The 13,230-nt window shown below is 38.4% G+C and overlaps 1 protein-coding gene across 1 annotated transcript in view; it reads right to left on the bottom strand.

The window, feature by feature from the left end:
• Positions 1–8,437, bottom strand: part of LOC139627442 (myocyte-specific enhancer factor 2A-like) — a 43,905-nt gene extending 35,468 nt beyond the window's left edge. Inside the window, exon 1 of the mRNA XM_071488184.1 lies at positions 8,300–8,437. The gene's annotated coding sequence lies outside the window, so the exon portion shown is untranslated. The remainder of the gene's footprint in view (positions 1–8,299) is intronic.
• Positions 8,438–13,230: the final 4,793 nt, after the last annotated feature.

Below are 13,230 nucleotides of genomic sequence, written 5' to 3'. Positions count from 1 at the left end.
TGAAGCTGTACAAACTTATCCTAATGTCAAAGCTACACAAAATAAGGCAGAGACTGGATTTAAAGCTCCAGTATATAAGCTTTTTCCTTTTTCATTTTTTATTGTTGTTGGAAGAATCTTAACTGCCTTTTAGCTGTTCTATTTGTTTGCACCAGTTCTAAGATCGTTACATGGAGATATATATTTTTATAATAATTTCATATTTTATGAGCTCGTACTAAGAAGCTGTCTCACTTAAACATACAACACTGAGTGTGTGGAAGTTTATAGTATAACCTAGTCCTCAACTCAGCATGGAGTGAGACCGTCTCCATGTGCAGCCGGCATTAATAAGGTGTTGGCACCATTAAGAACCGTGTCAGGACTATGAGTAGACCCAAACCACTCTCTGGTCTGGACCCTGTCTCTGCAAATCAACACTGAGTTTAATTAAGCCAAGCCACGCTGCCATTGACCCAACATTACTGTTTAAGTTGGCAGGGCCGAGGGAAACCTATTTACTGGGAGCAACAAAGGCAGTTTTATGTGACTGCAGGAAAGCAGATTGCAAGGCTAATATTTGGAAATTGTTTTATTTGATTTCTGTATTTATTGAGTGTAATTTCTGAGCTCCTCTGCGGCAAATTTAGCATCAAACGTGCGGGTGTGTGGCCCAGCGGTCAGACGGCAGGCAGCCAGAGGTTTGGCTGGTTTGGAAGGACCAGCTCAGGCCAGATTACTGGGGCGACCCTGCAGGAAGAGTTCTCAAGTCCAGTAGATTAGGAGCTCTTCCAGAAACCACAGCAAGAGGAGAGGAGAGGAGATCAATCAAATCCTTTACTGCTATAAGGTACTGCTCCATACAATCAGTGTTATTTCAAACTTACCTCTGTATAAATATAAATTTTATATTTCCCCTGAGCCCTCAACACTGTCTGCAAGTAACTTGAATCAGGAAAAGCAGAGTTGATATTACAGACAGCAATTCCTGTCTTGGAAAAAAAAAGAAAATATGCTTTGTTTCTTCCTGTAAAGTAGAAAAAGTGGTTCTGCTCTGGTTGGGAAAGGATATCTTTTATTCCTGAGATAAAATGAGAGCAGTAATTCTGTTCTCAAGAGCACTTCTCACATCGAGAGCAACCAGCTTTTCTCCTCACGTGTGTCAAAACACATAGACGCAACTGTTTCTGTGAAGACCATCCTTCATGAATGAAGCCGTATTGATGTGATGAAGCCATCGGTGAAAATACGATCATTTCCTCAAAACTGACACAATGTTTCGTGTAATCACATCAGAAAAAAAAGGTTTACCCCACATGTGATTAAACCTTTAACTTGAAGATTTAAGTGCAGCAGACAGAACTAAAAGGAGACTGTTCAGTTTCCATAATCACATCTTTCTGGATGTTAGCCTCCGCACAGACAGGTAACAAGCCTGCACAGCTGAAAGGGTCAGCTAAACCTCTCGTCCTCGCTTCTCTTTGTGACACAACATGTGATTTGTTTAGCCATTCATCGCCACAGCTCATCAAAGTGGATATGAAATGCATTAGTCCATACAGAAACAGCCTGCATTAGCTTGGGCCCACTGGAGCAGGCCATGTAATTGACTACAAAAAACTAAGTCAGTCAGTCAGTCAGTCACGGAGGACTGGAAATAGCCTCTCAATAAAATACACACACAGTGCAGCCTCTATTTCTGCAGCATGTGGTGCAAAAAGAGAAGCCTGTCCTTCAGAAGTGTTGCTATTTCTGTTTACCACAAGGCCCCAAATATTCTATCATTAGGGAAACTAGGAGGGAGAGGAAATACCGCTGGGAAACACACGGGCTCCGTACAGGCACACAAACGAAACTAACCGACAGGGTTGTGGTTGAAGTGGTTGAAGACTGTCATGTTACTGGGGATGGATTTTATTTCTACAATACATATTCATTTTAAACTGTCAAAGAACTGATATTTTCTCACTTCATGTAATATATAATTTGCCAAAACTCTTGTTTCTTCCACTCGCCATTCTTGATTGACATGATGTATTACTGCTGTAAATACCCAGAGTTTGGGGTAAAAAAAACAAAAATACTGAACATGGTGTACAGAGCCCAGAAAATGGTGAAACTATAATGGTGTGAAAACGCTTGAAAATGGAGCACGATGGAGGGCAGTTGGCTTTTAAAAAGTGTAGCTGCCATATGATTGTATTTGGAAAACTTAAATAAATTATGATCTTTTCATTAATTTAACTTCTTCAAACTACAGCCTTGTATGTCTTGTATTGTGTTTTTGCATAGCGGAGTGTTAGACATCAAGACTGTTGTTCATTTATATATTTCTTTGTTATCTATTGAGTAGTGATTTCAAGCACTGTTAGTGTTTTCTATATCTCAGTGACCAACTGAAGGTTGGATACTATAGACTCATACGTATATATTTTTTTTAAAACTGAGTGATATCTTTCTGAATATAGTGGTGCCTCTAGTTTAATCTGGCCATACTGAAGGTATGATGGCTACTGGCCTAATGTATTTCTATTGTGCTTTCAGGATCCTCTCTATATTTCTATATGTCTGTGTTTCTATGTATTATCTGATTATTTCTTGGTACTTGTGATCATATATATGGATATAATGGGTTTGCACATACATCATGTGACTGTGAAGTGACTGGAGCCTATGAACGATTTAAGATGCCAAGTGTAAACAGTCACTTCAATCTGAAAAAGAGCATATAGCTCGAAACGTCCCTGTTGGATATCTCATTAAAATTACATAAGGGATCTACAGTGTGCAGACCTTTATTTTTCTTTCTCACATTGTTCAATGAGTCATAGCACCTCTTCATGTTTTACGGGATGTGCACATCTACTACATTTATGGATACTGTTCAAACCAGGTGATTCAGTAGCTCTTAATTTTTTTGTGTTATTTTATTTTTAATTTTTTATGTGTTAAAAACAGGACAAGAAAGGTACAATGAACGTTTTTGGAAGCTGGCATGTATTTAATGTTTCCTATGGCCAATTTAAATTACAAGTATCAACACAATCTTTTGCAGCCAATGTAAATAAGAGGAAGTTTCTATATGAGGCAACCAAAGAAGCCACAAGAGACAGCAGTCTGTCTGCCAATTTTGTTCGCTACTGTTGCAATGTCATTCTCACTTACACAACTCTGCAGAGGGCTTTTACTTTCAAATGACGAATACAGTAAGTGGAGTTACATGGTGATAATCAGCTGAGGCAAGAGGGAGAAAGAGAGAGATTTGACTAGGTAACATTAAGTTAGATTTTTATTACTGATTGATATTCACTCCAACAACCGAGGCCTGGCCATCAGGAATACTTTAACTCCTCCCCTCATGTGAGGACACTAAATGCAATTTGCAATCCTTCATCATGTGGATAACATCAACACCACTGTCTTTTCCTTAAGCATCCAGGTTCTGATCTTGTCTGTTGTCTCTTGTCTGGTCAATTCATGGATGTTTCTACTCTTAATTCTCCTATTCTGTGATGTCTGAATTTCTTCACTGTTTTCAGCTCATATACTGGGCACAAATAAAGCTGAATCTCTGTCAGCGTCCAACCAACATGACATTAACTGACATTAATTACTTCTATCACTTAGGTAATATGCTAAACTGAGGTCAGAAACTCTTAGCTGTATCAATAACAAAAAACTAATCTGACACACTCACTAACACTCAGCAACAAATGCTTGCTACAAGACCAAGTGCATTTGATTAAATGGGAAAGGATCCAAGGAATGTTTCCAGCTACATTACATTAGGACGAAGTCAAGTTTTGATTCTCATGAAACAATATGAGACGTGCAGCCAAGCACTGTAGAGTATGATAACCAGTTTTTGGAGGGTGTCCTCTTTCATTTTGGCAAACAGAGTGAAATATTTACTAATGCAAGTTTTAAATATTTTCTACTATTTTACCTACATGGTCAAAATCTTATTAATGGTTTTTATATGCAGCACCATGTATTCCTTCTATATTGTGACTGATGAAGGGATGACCAAGTGTTGGGTCCTTTAATGTCTCGTCCTATTCTCTGAATAGGCTGACCTAACTATGAAGGGAAGTTATGTTCCCTTAAATGTAAACACAAGAAACGTACATCTTAATCAGATTTACAGTAATCAGAACATTATGTGCATGTACCCAGGATGTGCAATGAACAACTGTTCTCCATGAAATATATAGTAACATACAGTATGTGATGTATCTTAAAGAATTCACACGCCCTCCCACATAAACTCTTAATTTTGTATCTTTTAAGTGGATGTGACTACTGTGTTAGCAAACATCTAAAGCAGCATTAGCATTCATTTGAAGTTGTCTTTCTGGTCTGAATGTATTGTAATATCTGGCTGTTTAGCTGCTCCACTATGTTCACTAGCTAGCAGCTAAATGTATCTGTATCATTTGATGCTCGGCTGGTAGTGCAAGTAGGTTTTCAGACCTTTTTGGCAGAGAACAGTTTCCTACTGCAGCTGTGTGAACCAAAACCAAAACAATGACCTAAAAAAGACAATAAAATGCTTCATAGAGCTGAAGGGAACTTCAGAATCAGGAGATTATTCTCTGTGGATTCATCACTTAAGGCAACACTTTTCACATAGAGGTAGTAATGTGATCCATTGTTAATATAAGAAAACTATGCAATACTCACAACTACCTGAGGCTAGCACAGCAGTACTTTGAGCTAAATGCTATATCAACAATGTTACGCTCATCATCACACATTTTACACTTATATGTCCTATAACCCTCACTATGTTGTTGGTTCATTATAGACATCTATTATACTTAATGTCATTCATATGATAAACTAAAATATAAAAAATGTGCAATGTAATGTGCTGTGGTCCACATTAGACAATATCAGCATGTGTAAGCCTGGTAAGAGATGACTGACTGGAGATGGGAGAGTTCTTTCATCCCATATGCTCCCTGTGGTCTCAGCAGTCTGACAGGGTGACAGTGTAACCATGACCTGATTACCTGTCCCCTGAAGCCTGTAATCACTAAAGCCAGCAGACAGGCGCTGTCGGTCCACTGACAGGGAGGATAATTGAAGGTGACGCTACATGCTGCTGGCCCAGCTAATGAAATATGAAAACAAAGAGCAGGGACAATTCAGCTGGGCATCAGAGATGCTGAAACTACAGAGCAGAACATTTTCTGTCTATCCACCAGCAAGTTTTCATTTTACCTGCCAAACAAATATTCAAAATTATGATCTCCAAATGATAATGATCTGTGGTTTAGACTGGCTTACAGGCCTAATATCTTATTTACTAACTGGTCTTTTCCATAGACTTTCCCTACAAGTCTGTGGTGTGTCATTTATTCATGTTCATCCAATACAGAATGATGTTTTAATCTCACTTTAGTGATAATAATTCTGATGCACCGCAGAGTTGCCCTCCTGGCATCACAGCTACAGTCTTGACTATAAAAAAATCTATAAGCTTTCATCAGTGATATCAACCGTAATGTTCTGAAGGGACGTGGCTTTGGGTTTACTGGTTAACTATGAGAGACTTTTCATACAACAGCAAACAACCTCCAGACAAATATCTCTTTCAACATATGAATATTGTTCTGAACAGATCAATAACTACATCGCAACATCTTGTGAAATACAGAATTTTCAGTTAAAAGAAGTTGGAGCATATTTCCCAACCCACTAGAATCTGTGCTGACTGAACTAAGAGTTGTGAGGCTCAGAGGGCATGTAATCCAAGGCAGGAAACCAAGAAATAGTGAATAAATAAAGCAATTCATTCCAAAACTAACTATCGACTTTTTGAGAATCCCCCAGTTCCTGCCAGGTTAAATAAGCAAATCAGACCATCTTCACGCGGCCTTTAAATACAGCTCTCTGACAGAGGGAGATCCTCTGTGGGAGCCCAGTGATATTGAGTTATGCTGGAGGACAACATTCAGAAATAGTAAAACTATATCTGCCTTGAGGAATCGCTGCTCAACCAATCATCAGTGGGTCAGGTTTCCACCCCAGTGCTTTTCACTTATCTTAATGTGTTGTCTAGATTAGCTATCTGCTTCATGAACAAACAATTGTAATTACCAGAACAAGCACTGACAAAGCACATAGCCGGTCTAAAATAAAAAAGAAAGGTGTCTCCTAACATTGAGCTTTGTCACTCTTTCTTTCCTTAATGTATTTGGGGCTATATCAACAACTGGTAAAATGCTCCACATATTATTAAAAAGAGCCAATTATTAAAAAGACATTTATTTTTCCCCAGTCAGTGTTGCTTCATCATTGTTCTCCATTTTAGTAGAGCTACACCAATAGATCAGCCAGGCTGATACATCAGCCTATGTTAGCTTATTGCAGATAAATCAGTATTGGAACATATATGAGCCAATAAATAGGAAATTGTAATTGGCCTATAGAGATGCTAAACTACGTTTCAAAAATACTAAGGGCTGATAGAGTATTTTGTTATTGTTTCTTTTAAGCTAACATAAAATAATAATGAACAGATTTTAATATCAGCCTCAGAATTCCAGTATCAGTCGAGAATACTGTAACATTGCCAACATAACACTAAATAATTCAATGTGTATGCAATTATGAAACTAAATTTAGCAGTGGTGTTGAATTTGTTCAAAATGGTGATGAATTTTACTTAAATAATCTAATTTTCCAACCATTTGTTTGATATTGTTGCTTCATGTCCGACTTGACATACCTCGATTTTGGGGCTATTTGTTAGTATCCGCTGAATCTTTACATTTTAAGGGAAAAGATATTATAATAGACCCTCTGAGCAGAGCTACATCTTCAGGGCAAATTGCAAAAAGTGATGAGATGGGCCGGGGCTAGCTGGTTAGCGTGCTAACTTCAGTAGAAGAAAAGATGTGATAGACAGAAGAGTTCATATTGGCATTGCTTTCTACTGCTGGAGACAACTCTTGGTGGGCAAAAGAATGAAGTTTGATGCTGAACTGGCAACATTTTCTTCTAGACTGCTGAGAAAACAACTGTCAACGCTAACGCTGACTATGTAGTAATAGCAGAACTTACAAGTAGCTCCTTTAAGAGTCATTTTTTTCAATGCATTGGTAAGTTATTAAAACGTTTTATTTAAATAAGTAAGTCTTGAATTATTTCAATTTTCTGCTCACTATTTCTTGCTGAACGCTTCTGCTCTAGATACAGTTGAACTCAGTCTGGTACAACAACTGGCTAATGTTAGCTCATGTCAGCTAATGTTTGCAAGACATTTCCGTGTGACTGATATTACTTGGGTAGTTTGCTGATTTACTGCTTTCACTCTGGGTTTGAAGGTTTTCCAGAAATGGTAAATTGTTAAATGTTATTGATTTTATCACAAGTGTAAAACAAAAACATAGCTAGATACACTACTTCAGTAAAATGTTTGATGTTTCTGACGCCACCTAAGGATTTGTCTTTATTTTGTGAGTCACCCTGCTATTTGCATTACACTGGTCTGTTAAATGTAGCGTGATAGATATGGAAAACATTCTGTGACAGTGTTGCAATTCATGGTTTTAGTGTTACTTTCCCTTTTGGATCTGCTGCAGTTAGTGGTCTGATACACTTGCCTTCAGTTAAGCCATGTAGGTCAGGGAGGGGACACTGTTTGGCATTTTGAGATAAGTTTTGGAATAAACCCCTTCAAATTCACATACCTGCAGCTATTGTATGTGTTTTGGTTGTGTGGCATCAATAAACTCTAAAAACAACCCTACTTTTTGAGACTGCTGTTATCTGTATACAGTCCATGCAGTCACTGTGATAATACTACAGCAGTCCTGAAGGGACATCCAGCTTTTGGTACTTCAACAGCAACCCTACCGGTGTATCTCTTATTAATTATCATAGAAATACACTTGTTTTTTATCACAGCAGCTTCACAGCATTACATTCAAAGATAGGTGATGTAAAGCAGTAGAGGAGCTGTATAGAGAGAGTTCATCAGAGTTTTATAAAGCTCTCCATCAAGGCGTCTCACATGTACAGTACACGTACTGTACTCACAGACAGTGACACCTACAGCCACAGAATCACAGCAACAATAAATCACCCCGATAAGCGCTTAGTAAATCGCCCATACACATAAACTCAGTCAAACAGAGCATCTACTGTCATGAATCTAGCCTGTAAAACACAACCGATCACAAGAGTAGGATATCTATCGCAGCGTTAACATGAAGTGCAGTGGCTCCCCTCCCTCAGTCTGTGGAGCTGAGAGGACAGACAGCAAACACACTTCCTCACATCCTGAGACACATGTGTTTGCTCCACTTACCCCACTGCCCTCCGCGTACTTCTGTAAATACGGACAATATTTTTTTTTCTTATCAAAGTGTCTCGCTGGACTCACACAGACAGAGCTTCGTCCGCTATATTTGGGAAACTGACAAACTCAGAGCAGCAGAGGTTTTAGCTCCTCCCACCAGTGTGTGAGTGTGTGAGTGTGTGTCAGGGATCCTCCTACATATGAGTGTTTATGATGTGTATGCATGCATGTGTGTTTATGTATTATGGGTAAGTACTATTGTGTAGGTCTTTCAGTTCGCGTGCTGTTATGAATGACTGATCTGTATGTTTTAGATTTACTTCTGTGAGTAATCCATCAGAGAATAAACTAGTGATTCGGATAAAAGTTCTCACATACTCCAACACAGACTACTACACTACAGATCACATATTTGCCAATTTTCCAATTTTTACTGAAATCTCAGCAGTTCAACTCCAGTGAAGTGAAACTTAGGTCAATGTCATAGAAAATAGCCTCAGGGGTGAAGTAACTTCAGCTTTCCTGTAGCCATGGAAGTAAGTGAAATATACAAAGTTAATCCAAACAGTTCCTATGGGTGTCCAACCTTTGTTGATTACTCACAAACCCAAACCCTGTCCAACCAAAATAATACTGTTACTACATCCTCTGATTCATTATTATGGCAATGCTACACTGAAGAAAGTAGTGCTATATATTTCTCTCATTATGGTGAGAAAAAAGAACAGTAACAAAGGAAGAACAAGATGGTGGCTTCACATGATGGATGAACCAGCACAGTCTCCAGACTTACACATCATGGAGCTGGACAGAAGGGGAAAGCAAAGCCACCTGCAAGTGCCACACATTTGTGGAAACATCTGCAACAGTGTTTGGACAAACTCTCTGAGCAACATTTGATTTCCATTGTAGAGAGAACATCTCGAGTGTGTTCAGCTGCTGGATGAGTCAAACATTTCGATTGAATTTAGTTGAACAAAAAGATTCCATGAGTCTCTGTTTATAAAGTCTCTAATAGTTTATTTCAGAAACACTGAGACATGGGATTATGTACATTTAGATAAGAGCTGGAAAATTTGAGGTGTTGTAACTTGTGCATAAATCTATAGAGTACAAGACCAGTAAAAACCTGGGGTGTGATCATTTAAAAGCTGAGATCATTATATGAAAAAGTTTTGATACCAGACTTTTCAGCTGGCAAACAGCAAACACAGCACAGCATGTGAGTCGCCTTCAACCCAAACACAAGCCTGGTATAATAATTGATCCATTGATATTTTATTTAGCCTTTGCCTGAAGGAAGAAGAAAGCTTGTGACTGTGAGACAACAGGTTCAGGTTTCTCAGCTGCTGGGAAGATCTGCTTTGGAGCCGGCCGTGCAGTGTTACTCTCTAACTAGCTAGAGTGACTTGCAAGTGAGGAACAACACTAAAGCTTTAGTGCAGTAAGAGACCTTTGTGTAAGTTCAAAGTACTACATCTATTCAATAAGTGCAAGATGATCAGGTAAAGTGCCAGTTAGGAAGGTTAGGGTGTTAGAGATATAAGGAGAGAAGGTGCTTTCAGAATAAATTAGTCTTCAAGAGATTCTTGGAGATAGAGATTTGATGGCAATTAGTAGCTCGTTCCACCATCGGGGAACCACATTTGTGAAAACACTCTGAGCTGTGATTACCTTCCGTGCAGGGATGGCAATGCCAGATGACATTCCTTGTAGGAACATAGTGGCCAATGGAGAGCATAAGCCTGTAAGATTCAGTTCAAGTAGATGGGTGCAGACCCATAAGTCACTGTGAAAGCAACCATTAGTTACTTATATTTGACTCATGCAGCTATGGGTTGTCAGTGAAGGTTGATGGGTAGCACAGTGACTTGTGTCCTTTTAGGCTGATCGAAGACGAGTTGGGCTGCTGCATTCTGCAGTTGTCAAGGTGAGAGATAACAATGGCCTGGACCATGAGATGGGTGGCATACTGAGTCAAGTAAGGCCTGATTTTTATTATGTATAGTACAAAGCGGCATGACTGGGAGACTGAAAAGGATAGCTGGTCATCAAACAAGGGGCACCCTTGTACGGAGGGGATGGGTTAAGGACATTTTTCCTTGCCATGACATACTGAAGGAGTGCCCAGTGACATAGGATTCAAACCAAGAAAGTGCCAGTGATGCCCTTCAGGAGAGAACAGACAGCAGGATGCAGTGGTTAACTGTATTAAAGGCTGCTGATAGGTCCAGCGAGATAAGAACCGAGGACTGAGCTGCAGCTTTAGCTGCCCTCAGGGATTCTGTCACCGACAACAGAGCTGTTTTCGGTGAAATGGTTGATCTTAAAGTCTGATTGATTGGATCAAGGCGGGCACTCTTTTCGATACATTTAGATAAGAATGGAAGTAGTGAGACTGGTTGATAGTTCTCCACTTGAACAGGGTCAAGTAAGGGCTTTTTTTTAAGCAGAGGAGTTACCTGAATCTGTTTGAATGAGGTTGGAAATGTTTGTGAAGCCAGTAAAGCATTTATTGCATTTGATTGCTGACACAGTGGTTGGACATATGGCTTGGGGATGGTTTGTGGGAAAGGGGTCCAGTGAACATGTAGTAGAACAACTATCCATCAGACAGGCTGATGCTTTCTTGACCATATGTAAGGGTTTCGCTCTGCGTGAAGGGAGGCTGGTCATCAAACATGACACCCAGGTTTCTCGCAACCTTGGTTGGGGCAAGAGATGAAGAGACGATTTTGATATTGACATCATGATTGAGAGAGTGATTGGTTTAATTACCTTTTCCCAGTTGCAAAGTCAGAAAAAAATGTAAAGAAATCAGAGTTTTTCAAAAGAATTTAAAACACACTGTATTGTCCTTTAAGCTAAAATACAACCAGTCCATGTATGAATAAATATGCCGTACAAGCATTTCTTAAAGAGAACTCACTAACTTTTGTCCAGGGAGGATAGGTAATGCATGTATGCTAGAATACACAAAGAAGGGTACTTTGTGTTTGTAATTACACCCCTAAAAAACAAAGCAATCAATCGATCTGTATATCAACAACTGTGTGGTGGAAGAACAGAAAACTCTGGTGCCATCATGTGTCCTTGAGCCAGATGAAAGCTGAAACACTGGTTAAAACAGACATTTATGCCAAAGCTCCAGATCTGTTGCAGATGACAGTTAAATATCTAATCATGTTAGTTTCACTGTATTTAGTGCAAAGGCTAGAATGCAGTGTTACTGAAAATAAAGCACACTCAATATTGAGTTTTAGTGTGTGTTTGACTCTGTCTCCCCCAACTGGCCAGCAGCAAAGAGATGGCTGTTTTTTCATGGCTTCAGAGCAGTCCTTCCACAACAGCACCTGTTGTACCTGCTGAATATTGGAGGTACGGAGAAACAGAAGATCGTATCATCTCCAGTTTGTAGAAAACACATCTCTGGCATTAAGAATTGCACATATAAATGTAAATTTGCATGAGAAAGACAAACTTATTTCGTTTATGTTATGCAGTGGTGTAAAGGACAAAATGTTTGGCAAAGATATTTCCTCATTTTCTGGAAAATTTTAGACTTACAGTTTCAGTGTCATCAGATGTCGAATGACCTTTTAACATTTTCCGATTGATAAATGATTTGTTGACCAAAATAACTGCCAGAAGCACATTTTAAAAAGACTGCTGATTTAGTAAAATTATTTTCTAAGCAGCCATGATGCTATTTAATTTTAAATGATTAGGGTCACACCTCATATACCTCTTTCATTTGCATTACCATTGTTAGCACTTTTGTTGGGATTGTCTGTTTAAGCAGTCTCTCTTTGCTGATTCCACTCAACTATCACACTGAAGATGAAACAAATCAATCCATCCAACCAACTGTTGTATCTACTACTATTTCAGTGCCCTTGACCAGACATGTATATGATGCCTTTGGTGGAATGATATTTTCATAATAAAATTCTTTTAATATAGTTATAATATTTTATTTTAAACTTATCTTTTTTTTTACAACTTCTAGTCATATCATCAGCAGCATAGTGACACGTCATTTAGTACTGTTACATGCAGACTAGTGTTGCTGTCATATCTTATCCTGGATCTTATTAAGATTATGATATGGAACAATCTAATTATTCCTAATGCTATATGATTCTAACATTTTTAATTTTTAATTTTGACTCCACATCAAAGATTGTTTCTGTCATTTTAACTAAATAGCAGGTATTATGAATATCCTAACCACATTCTATGATCCAATATTTATTTTAATTCCATTTTTTTTAAACCATTGTTTTCCTAAATTGTACATCTGAAGTGCTGCAGGCCTGCATTAAAATCAGTGAATCAATTCTGACATGTTCTAATTCAGTGCAGTACAAAAAACTGCTGCTTTTCTAAAAAATAAATAAATAAATAAATAAAATGTATAACATCATGTAATATTTTCTGTAACATCAGTCAAGAGGATGTCAGCGTGGATCTGGTCCAGTGTGTTCTGGCAGGAAACAACATGACGAACACATTTTTGGCTAAGTTTACAATCATTTTCATTTGTTAAACCTTCATTCTTCTGTGACTCCTGTGTTGTTATTTACTCTGGGCCTGTATATGTCAGTTTGTCTTAACCAGTCAAGATTAATTTTAAATCCATTTTCCTTATTTTAGTTCAGGGGTAAACATTGACCTGTGAGTCCTCCTCAGATAGGTTATGGGTTCCCTTTGCTGTGTTTAAAGTTCTTGGGTGTTGGCACCAGTTACAATCACATGTTACAATCTGTGTAAAAGTTAAAACTAAATTGTAATTTTGGTTATTTATCTCCTTCTTCCTAAGATGGAAGGAGATAAATGCAAGATGCAAGAAATCATCTTGAGCATAAAGTGTTCATTAGGTTAGCTCTTAACAAGCTTTTTTCTCTAAGTGAGTCATGCCTTTATTTTTCTGTGTTTAA

Source organism: Trachinotus anak, unplaced genomic scaffold, assembly GCF_046630095.1.
Source record: "Trachinotus anak isolate AG129_WGS33_773 ecotype Australia unplaced genomic scaffold, CSIRO_AGI_Tana_v1 ptg000011l, whole genome shotgun sequence".
In the NCBI taxonomy this organism is placed as follows: domain Eukaryota; kingdom Metazoa; phylum Chordata; class Actinopteri; order Carangiformes; family Carangidae; genus Trachinotus; species Trachinotus anak.
This window is presented reverse-complemented; position numbering and strand designations above follow the sequence as displayed.